Source organism: Apodemus sylvaticus, chromosome 6 (assembly GCF_947179515.1).
Source record: "Apodemus sylvaticus chromosome 6, mApoSyl1.1, whole genome shotgun sequence".
NCBI lineage: Eukaryota > Metazoa > Chordata > Mammalia > Rodentia > Muridae > Apodemus > Apodemus sylvaticus.
In genome coordinates this window covers 102,636,311-102,648,565 of record NC_067477.1, presented here as the reverse complement: position 1 = coordinate 102,648,565, position 12,255 = coordinate 102,636,311, and the positions used below count along the sequence as shown (strand labels likewise).

At 38.7% G+C, this 12,255-nt stretch overlaps 1 pseudogene; it reads left to right on the top strand.

Annotated features, from left to right (window-relative positions):
- The first annotated feature begins 7,582 nt into the window (after positions 1–7,582).
- Positions 7,583–8,198, top strand: LOC127687967 (peroxiredoxin-1-like; annotated as a pseudogene).
- The last annotated feature ends 4,057 nt before the right edge of the window (positions 8,199–12,255 follow it).

Sequence of the window (12,255 nt, the reverse complement as noted above, 5' to 3'; positions counted from 1 at the left end):
CCACCAACATGCATGATTTTTGAAAATAAAATTAATGAATTAAACTCTAATTGGATAAAAGATATCTTAAGACATGTCTTAACATCAATTTTAATGTTAAGAAATAGTAAATATGTTTTATTTGAACAGTGTATGTGCTAACAGACATGTTAAACTAAAAATAGTATGGAACGTACAAAATACCATGACATTCTCTTCTCAATAGAAAAAACCAGCACGCAGTCCTCACATTTTAGAAAACTTTATAATATAAAGAATTTTCCAGTGATTTGATTTAATTATGAATGGGTCAGGTTTACTTTTAAGGTGGCAAATTTGAGATTTAGCCAAAATTTCATTTCTGGGGTAAAAAAACCAAAACTACTTCACTCTTCTTCTTCTTCTTCTTCTTCTTCTTCTTCTTCTTCTTCTTCTTCTTCTTCTTCTTCTTCTTCTTCTTCTTCTTCTTCTTCTTCTTGTCTTCTCTCTTCCCCTTCTTCTCCTCTCCCCCTCCCTCTTCTTCCCTGCCCCTCCTCTTCTCCCCCTCCCTTGCTTTCTCCACTCCCTCCTTTCTATTATTAAATTCCGCATTTTCCTGTAGAAATGAGAAAGGCTGTCTTTACTGTTGTATTTTTCTCTTTCATTTATTCCCCAGTCATGATGTATCCACGGCTTGTATATATGATCTCTCTACATAGAGCAACAGAATGCTCTTTATCAAGTAGCTGAACTTATTTTCAGGTTAGATCCAGGAAGAAACCACAAAAGTCACATGAAAAATAGCAAATAGAAAGATGAAGTCTCTGGGCTACATTAACAATCTCTGGCCTTTTGAAGTTAATGTGTATAAAGTAGAAAAGTAAATCATTGGTGATACTTAATCACAGAAAGCATTTCTGTTTGACAAATTGAGAAAGTTACAGTATTTTTCTGGGAAGCTGATTCCTTTGCTAAAAAAAAAAGAGAGAGAAAAAAAACCCAAAGGAAAGCATAAGTATACTACAGGTAAACTGTGCCATATAAGGAAAACAACATTATTTCCAATAACCAAAATACAAGAAGTTCTCAGAAACAAAAAGGAAAGTGTTTTCCAGGGCATAGAGAGATTAATCAATGGTTAGGAGCAGTGGCTGTTCTTCCGGAAGACCTGGGTTTGGTTCCCAGAACCCATGTAGCAGCTGACACCATTCCATAACTTTAGTCATGAGAATCTAAAGGCCTTTTCTGGCCTCAGCATCCATGTGATGAATAGATATGAATGAATACAAACACATAGCACATGAAATATTTTCTAAAGAAGAGTTCCATTTCACATCTTAAAAAAGTAGAAGTACATTTGGGGTTCTATGGTCACATGATCTTCAACAAAGGAGCTGAAACCATCTAGTGGAAATAACCTTTTCAACAAATGGTTCTGGTTGAACTGGAGGTCAGCATGCAGAAGAATGTGAATTGATCTATTCTTATCTCCTTGTACTAAGCTCAACTCCAAGTGGATCAAGGACCTTCACATAAAACAACACACACTAAAACTAATAGAAAAGAAACTGTGGAAGACCCCTGAAGACATGGACACAGGGGAAAAGTTCCTGAACAGAACACCAATAGCTTATGCTCTAAGATCAGTAATTGAAAAATGGAACCTCATAAAATTGCAAAGTTTCTGTATGGCAAAGGACACTGTCAAAAGGACAAAAGAGCAACCAACAAATTGGGAAAAGATCTTCACCAACCATACATTGACAGAGGGCTAATATCAAATATATACAAAGAACTCAAGAAGTTAGACTCCAGAGAATCAAATAACCCTATTAAAAATGGGGTACAGAGATAACAAAGAATTTTTACCTGAAGAACTTTGAATGGCTGAGAAGCCCCTTAAGAAATGTTCAACATAATTAGTCATTAAGGAAATGCAAATCAAAACAACCCTGAAATTTCACCTCACACAAGTCAGAATGGCTAAAATTAAAAACTCAGGAGACAGCAGTTGTTAGCAAGGATGTGTAGAAAGAGGAACACTCCTCCACTGCTGGTGGGAATGCAAACTGGTACAACCACTCTAGAAATCAGTCTGGCAGTTCCTCAGAAAACTGGACATAACATCTCAGGATGACCCTGCTATACCACTCCTGGGCATATACCTAGAGGATTCCCTGGCACAATAAGGACACTATGAACATAGTGGACATATGTTCCACTATGTTCATAGCAGCCTTATTTATAATAGCCAGAAGCTGGAAAGAACCCAGATGTCCCTCAATGGAGGAATGGATACAGAAAATGTGGTACATTTACACAATGGAATACTACTCAGCAATTAAAAACAATGAATTCATGAAATTCTTAGGCAAATGATTGGAACTGGAAAATATCATCCTAAGTGAGGTAACTCATTCACAAAAGAACACACATGGAATGCAGTCACTGATAAGTGGGTATTAGCCCAGAAGCTCTGAATACCCAAGACAGAACTCATATATCAAATGATTTCCAAGAAAAAGGAAGAAGAGGGCCCTGGTCCTGGAAAGGCTTGATGCTGCAATGTAGGGGATTGCCAGGATAGAGAAGTGGGAGGGGTTTGATTGGGGGATGGGTAGAGGGAAGAGGGCTTATGGGACTTATGGGGAGGGGCGAACCGGGAAAGGGGAAAGCATTTGGAATTTAAACAAAGAATATAGAATTTTTTTTTAAAAAAAATGTAGAAGTAGTTGAGATTTTAAAATGTGTATATTTATCCAGGCAGAAAGTTGAGTTGGAATTTATCAAACAAAACTGGAAGAACTGTACTTTGGAGAAATGATGTTTCTTAGAAGTGGGTAAAGAACACTAGACATATTAGGACAACTATTTCTATTGTCCACAGGAAATAGCCAAGTGTTCTCTGATTTCAGGGTAAACCAGAGCTTGGTACATTGTGGAAAACAGCACAGGAAGGGCTCTGAATGAAAATCTGGAAAGAGTTTGCAAAGACTGGTGAGACCCACCCTTATCTTTCTCTATTTTCATAGAGAAGGCTCCTGTGATGATAACCTTGACTATTAATCTGATTGGAGCTATAATCTGGACCTTTCCATAGGGTCTTTGATGACATTTCCAGAAAGGATTAACAGAGGAGAGAAGGCCCTTCCCTGAAAGGGTGGTACATTTCAAGGGTAGTCTAGATATAAAGATGTCCAGAGGAAAAGCAATGCAGCTGACTTGCCTAGGCTCTGCTCTTGCCAGTGAGCATATCTATCCTGCTGCAGCAGCAGCATCTATTGCTACCATCAAAAGACTTTGGATGGGTTATCCTTCCAACATGTCCTCAAGACCAGCATCTGAGTAGCACAGCTCAGGCATCCAGCCTCATTCATTGAGCAGCTACTATTTCTAGATTCTCAGGGTGAAGCAGACCTCTGTTAGGGACTACAAGGTCCCTAACATTTGAGCTATTCTAATAAATATTATATATATATATATATATATATATATACACACATATGTTCAGCCAATATATACTCAGTCAATACATACACACACACACACACACACACACACACACACACACAGAGAGAGAGAGAGAGAGAGAGAGAGAGAGAGAGAGACATAGACTAACATTCATTCTATTGATTCTGAGACTCTGGAGAACCATAAGACATTTTAGATCTTTGAGTCTCTGACCACAGAGATTGTCACCTGTTCCCCTGTAATTTCTAAGTTCCTATGTACTACCAGAGCAGTCCTGATCGTAACATGTTTAATTTCTTTTGCATGTAGACACATTAGCAATTTTTTTATATTCTTTAGTCATTAATCACTCCAAGCAATGTTGTATGATAACAAAAGGGTCATTTTGGAAGATGCTCTTAATATTTATTCCTCTTTTGCAGTCTCTACTAGCCAAGTCAGCAGGGAATTGTGCGGAACTCTTAGGCTGTTTTGTGAAGAGTGAACCTGACAGCTGAGGAAAGAGAATGGGAGAGAATATCAAAAATTGCATGGCAGTTTTTTTTGTGTGAGAAACAGAATAATTTTTTGGAATAAGATACTGGGGAAGTGTCCAGAATAATAACTCAAGGAAGAAGTATGTCATGGAAACATTGAGAAGGCAGTTGATGATCTGAAGAAACCCAAGGTGTTCAAAATGTGGTTTAATAAGAAGTGAGCAAATTGTTCTCATTTTTTTCAAATAAAATTGAAAACATTTCCATGGCTACAAGTAAGAAAGGATTTTATAAACAAGGACTGAAAGGCATTTACTGTGGGGAAAAGGAAATTTAATTAATTGCTTTAGCTAAAGAATTCTGTTTATTTAGAGATCTCATTAAGAGAACCAAATGTCAAACCCCAAATTAGAAATAACCCATGTTTTATCTCCGTCTGACTTCACTTCTAGATACTTTATGTTCTTTTGTAAATACCAGTTTTCTCCCTAGCTGACTATTGATCTTGAAATTGACTGCATTTGGATAGTTTGTATCAAGCAACTCTGCTGAACATGTATTGATCCTGGGGATTGATCCTTGGGATCATTGATTTTTATGATACAACTATATCATAAAAGCTTTGCTTAATCCTTCAGAAAATAATTTTGATTTTGCTGTTTTCTTACTTTCCAGTAAGGGCTATTGACCTCCAGAACCAAGCAAAAGAGTACATTCAGTTAGTCTGTCCCCATCAAGTACATTGTTAAGAGGACCTCCATTGCTCATCAGTCTCAAGGTTAAGATCTGGAAATCAGTCTGGCGGTTCCTCAGAAAACTGGGCATGACACTTCCGGAGGACCCTGCTATACCTCTCCTGGGCATATACCCAGAGGATTCCCAGCATGCAATAAGGACACATGCTCCACTATGTTCATAGCAGCCTTATTTATAACAGCCAGAAGCTGGAAAGAACCCAGATGTCCCTTAATGGGGGAATGGATACAGAAAATGTGGTACATTTACACAATGGAATACTACTCAGCAATTAAAAACAATGAATTCATGAAATTCTTAGGCAAATGATTGGAACTGGAAAATATCATCCTAAGTGAGGTAGCCCATTCACAAAAGAAAACACATGGAATGCAGTCACTGATAAGTGGATATTTGCCCAGAAGCTCTGAATACCCAAGACACAACTCACATATCAAATGATTCCCAAGAAGAAGGAAGGAGAGGGCCCTGGTCCTGGAAAGGCTTGATGCTGCAATCGCCAGGACAGAGAAGCAGGAGGGGGTTGATTGGGGAATGGGCAGAGGGAAGAGGGCTTATGGGGCTTATGGGGAAGGGGGACGGGGAAAGGGAAAATCATTTGGAATGTAAACAAATAATATAGAAAATAATAATAATAAAAAAGATCGTTCTCTCCTATGCTTAGTTCTGCTGCACATTTGTCCTTTCAAAAACAACTATTGTGCTGGAGGTATAGCTCAGTCTAGCATGTACAAAGCTCTGAGTTCAATTTCTGGAGCCACATAAATTTGGTGTAATGGTCCATTCCTATAATCCTATCACTTGTCCTCTAGATGCAGAAGGATCAGAAATTCAAGATTATCTTTAGTAACTTGGCTATGGAAGGATTTTGAAACCAACCTGGGCTACATGAGATTTCATCCAAAAAATGTTGCTACTGTAATCAATATAACTTTCTTTTTTACTATGTCATTGCTTGACCTAAATGGATTTGAATATTCGATGGAGTTTGCATAATAATAGAGATGGTTCCACCATGGGTCTGATGAATATTCTTTCCATTTTCTGTGTGTTTGCACATACTTTCTCATTCCTTACTGCTCTACAGTGTTGTAAAATCATTAGTGGCTTTGGACAGGGAAAAGTATACTTTGCTACTCTATCTTTGAACATATAACAAAACTCTAGTTTTCTCCCTCCCATCTACTTGATATCTCCAGTATTTCACTGAGTACAAAATAACTACCATATTGTATATTCCTCTTTGCAACTAGATGTAATCCCATAATCATATTCTAACAAATAGGATATAAGTAGAAGAGTTGTATGAAAACAAGAAATAATCTCAAGTGTGAGCTGCTAACAATGAAGTCTAGTGACTATCTGCCAACAACAATATTCAATATCATCCACTTTTGGGTACAAAGATCATCTCCACAGGAGTCAGAAAGATCCAGATTTGAGTGACAACGACTGAGCTCAAATTAATATAAAAAAGGTACATTAAAATGGAAGCTTACAGAAATATTAACAAGTTGCATTTGATATTGAACTTGGACAGAACCAGATTACAGAGACTCTGTGTTTCAGTTCTCTATGGGTTTCTTCTTACTCTCTTGCACTACACTACAGAAAGTCTTCCTTCATGTGTCATAGCGCTTGTGAACATTTGGTAATTATGATTCTGGATTTGAGACCCTTCTTGTCTAGAAAATGAGATCCTCTGAATAGAATAACTTCCAGGTTAGTGAGGCGTCCATTTCTGGACAGGGGATTCTTTGCTCTAGAGGAATGTGTCTTATTCAAATCATATGTGGGTTTTACAAGAAAAATAATCCCCCCAAAGAAGGGGGTACTTATAAGTTCCCCCAAATGGAAAACAGTAAGTGTTTAATGCATACTTTTTAGGCACAGGTGATGTGATGGTTCAAGTGAAGAGACCTGCAGCTGAGGGCAGAGCCTAATCCCAGGGCAGTACCATCTCAAACAGACCTACATAGGAGTCAGTCTGACAAGAGCCCGTGCTGGTACCTGGGGCTTCTTTCACCTAAGACATGTACTGCTGATACACATCACAAAACCGCCTCCTGGGCTTCTGCCTCCAATGATTGCTTTGCAAACCACACCAGAAATCTTTACAAAAGGCACTGTGGACTCCTCCAGAGAAAGGAGCTACTTACTCTCTCTTTCCTTCAAATTTGCTTATCTGCTCACAGGGGCATCTCTCAGTGACCTACATTAACTCTTCTCATACTGAAGTAACCATAATATTCTCACTTTTACTTTTCTTAGTAAGCTGTGCTTTCTTTGGTGGTATTTTAAATTTTTTCTTTTTATGAACCTTTAGGCTTTAACTCAGACTTAAGTGCATACCTGAATCCCTGTGGCAACAGCAAATAAAAAGTGTAGAAAAATGCTGCATTTGTCTTCGAGCAGCTGTCAGGGGAATGGGAGGAATTGCTCCTTTTCTGTTTTCCCATGACATCATTGTTAGAGTTCTCCCATTCCAGAGTTTTTGTCACATAGGATTCATTCACTGCTTAGGAATTGATTGAAAACACTTTTAAAAGAGGGAAAACGGAATAGTTGTAGCTATAGCTTATTGTTGTAATCCTAGGACTCTTGAGGTTAAAGCAGAAAGATCATAAAGTAGAAATCAGTGTGGGCCAAATAGCGAGGCTAGCCTGTGCTATAGTTACTCTGTATTTCATAAAGAAAGAAAATGAAGAAAGGTAAAAAGGATGGGAGGAGGAAAGGAAGGAAGGAAGGAAAGAAGGAAAAGAACAGTAAAATTGTGATTTGTGCTGTAGCTCACTGGTAGATTACATGGTTAGTATGCACAAGGACTTACATATCAGCAGATTAAAAACAAATCCAAATAGAGTCCTCTTTCTACCTTCCTATGGTCTTATCTCAGAGACCCATGAATTGCTGATAGCAAAATGTCTTCAAGAAATGCTACAATTGAGCATTCTGCCTCTAACTTGAAAACCACAGCTGTGACCAGATGGTCAATTCTAAGCTATCAGGCTCAGTGAAAATGTGCACTTGCCCTCTTGGCTTTCTTTTGAGTGCTCATGGAGACCATTGCTTTCAGTGATGGGGCAAGAGAAGCTAAGAAACTCAATGTCCCAGTGATTGGTGCTTCTGTGGAATCTCACTTCTGTCATCTGGTACGGATCAATAGAGCCAAGAAGCAAGGGTCTCCTGGACAATCCTTTGGTGCCAGTTCCCAAGCAAGTCATTGTTCAGGATTGTGGAGTTTTAAAGGCAAGTGAAGGTCTTCCTTTCAGTGGTTGCTTTATTATTGATGATAAAGATACCCTTCCCAAGATCACTAAAAGGGATCTTCCTGCTGGCTACTTTGTACATGAGATGCAGACATTAGTTTAAGCCTTCCAACTCCCTGACACACAGGATGAAGGGTACCAAGTTGGCTGGAAATCTGGCCATGATAACATCAAGCCTGATATCAAGAAGAGCAAAGAATATTTTTCTAAGCAGAAGCGAGCACTGACTATTTTTATGCCCAACTGCATTGGGCATCCCAGGCAATAAAAGAACACTGTGTGTCCTTTGTGCTTAAACACAAAATGTGATGTGATTCAAGACACATCTTCCCTTCAGGGTTGGGGGCGGGGGTCACCCTTTCTTGTACTAGTGGAAATAGACTCAGATATTTTGTGGGCCAATCATCTGATGTTCCAGTAGTGGAGCATCCAATTATTATTCTTTTATAGTTCCAATTCTACTTGGTCTGACAAAAAAAAGGAAATAAATCCAAATAAAGAGACAAACAAGGAGAGAAACAAATCATGTCTTCTCATATGCCTATACCGACACTAAGACAGATGCAGTCCCAAAATGGGATTGCATAGCTTTCACCTTGGCTTACCTTTGCTTTCAACCACACACCTAACACCCAGTCTGAACACGGTTAGTCCATGCATAAGAGAAGGCCAGGTTCCAGCCATGTGACTACCTACTTCCAGCCACAGCCATCATTCTGACACTGTTTGAAAATTTATAGCCTTAATATTTGAATCTCTGGAGAAGAGCCAAATAGAAAAATATAAAATATAAGATATATATTTCCGGAGCCTGCAGTTTAGACATATGCTTTTAATTGTAAGAAAGCTATTTAATAGAGTTTCCAAGGGCCTCAAAAACCATTGTAGATAGTGTGGAAATGTAAAATTATTTCCACAAGAAGTAAGACCAATGACCTGAACACAAAGTCCTCCATCCTCACATGCACCTCTTGAATGTCACAGTAATACCCTGTGACTTGAAATTACATTTCAGATCAGGAATACAAAGCATGGTTTCCTGGTATTGAAAACAAGTCTTCTTTTTTCCGCTTGTCTAGGCAGAAAAAAAAAGAGTTTAACATTCTTGAGAATTCAATTTTTTGAGAGCCTGAGGCAAAGTTGACATTGCAATGAAATCAGAACAAATATGCCAAAAGATGTGTGCTCTTGGGATGAAAAATGCCCTTGTCCAATATTTTATAGGAAGGAGTCAAAGCAAAGTGAAGAATGCACACAAGAAGGTGAGGTCACACACATGTCTGCTTTAGTACTTCTGTGTCGAACTAGATGAGAGGTCCGTATATTCTTGAACTGATAGCTGCATTTAATGTACTCACTGATTTGTGGTTCCTAAGCACTGAGGTCTTTGATAGGCAAAGCTCTCAGACAAATTAATTTGAATATTGCTTGGACTGGGGAACCATTGATATGTGTTGATTTGTCTTGCATCTGCCCTGGAGAAGTGAAACTGTATGCCAGTTGTTTGCCCAGCCACAGGACTGAAGTAAGGAGGGTTAAAGGAGAGAATAAATGGTTTGAGTTAGGTTCTAGACAGCATGAGCTGCCATATCTGCCAGTTCTGTAGATTCCCATAAGAAGGACAGTGGCCATGGTAAACGGACAACTTTTTGCACTCACTGTGTTTACCTAACTTACATTTTTTGAGACAGGGTTTTAGTACATCCTAAGTACATGTAACCTGGGCTGTTCTTGAATTAATAACCAATATTAATAACTTAATCCTTCCAAGTTTATGTGTACACACCACCCTGGTATTTATGCTATTTTAATTAATACAACAATCATTGATGTAGTTTAACCAACTCACTAACAAAGGACACTTATTTCTGAAGGGGGCATAACTTATTTATAGTCCCTGCAGCTGGTGTTTTTGCAACCCAGGGATTTAATTCTAAGTCTATACACCCAGTACTCTGTCCCTTCACTGTTCATCCATTTACCACTGACAAAGCAGCCCATGTATTATGCCACTTTAGCTTGGCTACTCATTTATGTTGTTCCAAGAAAACAGAGATGTGAACAGTATACTCTAAGTTATTAACACCAGTAGCAAAGGGCCTTTATAAAGTAGCTCAAAATTTTCACTATTAGAGGAAAACACACGGAGATAAGTTAAGCATTAAGTTAATCCCCATTTCTAAAACTACCTGTTGATCGTTCAGAAGAACCCAGGGCTTCTATGGTTCAGTATTTACCATAATACTCTAAGCTCCTTACCTTCTCTCTTCTGCTAGATCTGCTGTATCTCCTTATTTACCTGTGCTTCTCAGGGAATCAATATCCATTTGCTTACTGAATCAATGAATAAAACTTCAGAAGAATGGAACCTCCCTTCTCAGGGAGATCTGGTTTGTTGATGGTAGCAGTGTGCATGGTGTGGGAAGTACCTGCAAGCCAGAAGACATGTTGATAGAATTGTACAGAGATTAAAGGACTCAGAAGAGAAAACAGGATGGTAGAAGACTGGTTTTAAACAACAGCATTTCAAAGCAAAGCTTAGATATAGGCTTTGATGATATATCCATGAGGGGTACCTTAGAAGAAAAGGGAAATGAAAGAAGAGATATGTACTTGCAGTCAACCATTAATATTTTACCTCAATTGATAGCTGTCACAATACTTAAGTGCAAATAGCTTACCATTGTGGAGTAGAAAAAGCTTAGACTAAAAGGTACAAATAATTTGACACTCCAGTATATTGAGGCACTAAATAAAGGCACTTGAATAAAGGGCTAATGGGCCCCAAATTGATGTTCTCCCTGCCAGCTCACTTTAGCCCTCACCTCTCTCAAGATATAGGAGGAGAAAAAGAAGAGCTAAATTCTGGAAGTGGAAAAGATTACAGTATACATCACTATGGAAGAGTACATACTGACTCACAGGGATGGAGAGACCCAGCTAGCAAACTAATTAAACACAGTCTTCTAGGCAGGCTAACCAGACTGGACAGCCATAAGCATGATATATATATTTTCCCATTTCCTCTCTGTGGCTAGAATTTTAAGTTATAAAGTCATTCAAAATCTTTTGGATGCTCACTTTTGCTGGTGCAATGAACATGCTGGCTCAGGAGGGAGAGTGGGCTAATTGGCAACATTAATTTATACGTGATAAGCCGATATATGAGTCAACACAGCCTCTTATCTATATATAGGCAATGATCATACTGGAGTTCCAACATGTAAGTTTCCATTGAAAGTTCACCAAATCTTTCCTTTTATAGGCAGAGTATGTTGAAATAAAGCTGTCTATTTGCTATCTGTCTGATCAGATTTCACATTGAAAGTGGCTAGTCTTATTTTTAAGCATAAAGAAAAGGTAATATAGAAATTAGCAAAGTTCTAAGAACTTACTCAAATATTAGTGTATTATTCCTGTGCATTGATAAAATACTGTGAAATAACAATTTTATCAATTTGTTATTAGAAGAAAAGGTTTATTTGGGTTTACACTTCAAGGGAATTGGCTATCATGGTAAGAAGGTCATGACAGAAGGATTTTGAAGCCACTGGTCACATGGGGTCACAGATGAGAAGAGAGCTACAAATGACCATGGTAAGCTGGAGTTCTTGTCTTTATGTGCTACAGGACCTCTGTCCAGGAAATGCTACCATCTACTTTTAGAATGAGTCTTCCAATTTCAATTGACATAATCAAGATAATTACATGCTGGAGCATCTTCTGGGTATATGCCCAGGAGTGGTATATCTGACTCCTCCAGGTAGTACTATGTCTAATTTTCTGAGGAACCACCAGACTGGAAACAACCCATGTCCCTCAGCAGAGGAATGGATACAGAAAATGTACATTTACACATTGGAATGCTACTCAGCTATTAAAAACAATGACTTCATGAAATTCACAGGCAAATGGATGGATCTAAAAGATATCATCCTGAGTGAGGTAATTCAGTCACCAAAGATCACACATGGTATACACTCACTAATAAGTGAGTATTAGGCAGTGTGTGGAATACGCACCATACAATTCGTGGACCACATGAAGCTCAAGAGGAAGGAAAACCAAAGAGTGGATGCTTCAGTCCTACATAGAAGGGGGAACAAAATAATCAAGGGAAGTAGAAGGTGGGAGGGTTTTGAGAGGAAGAGAAGATGGGGATGGGGAAAGGAAGGGAAGAATCAGGTATGGGAGATGCTCGCTGCCAACCATTGGACTGAGCATAAGGACCCCAGTGAAGGAGTTAGGGGAAGGACGGAAGGAGCTGAAGGGGCCTTATCTGGATGGAGGAGATGTACAGAGGGTCAGGAAATTGAACAGAGTTA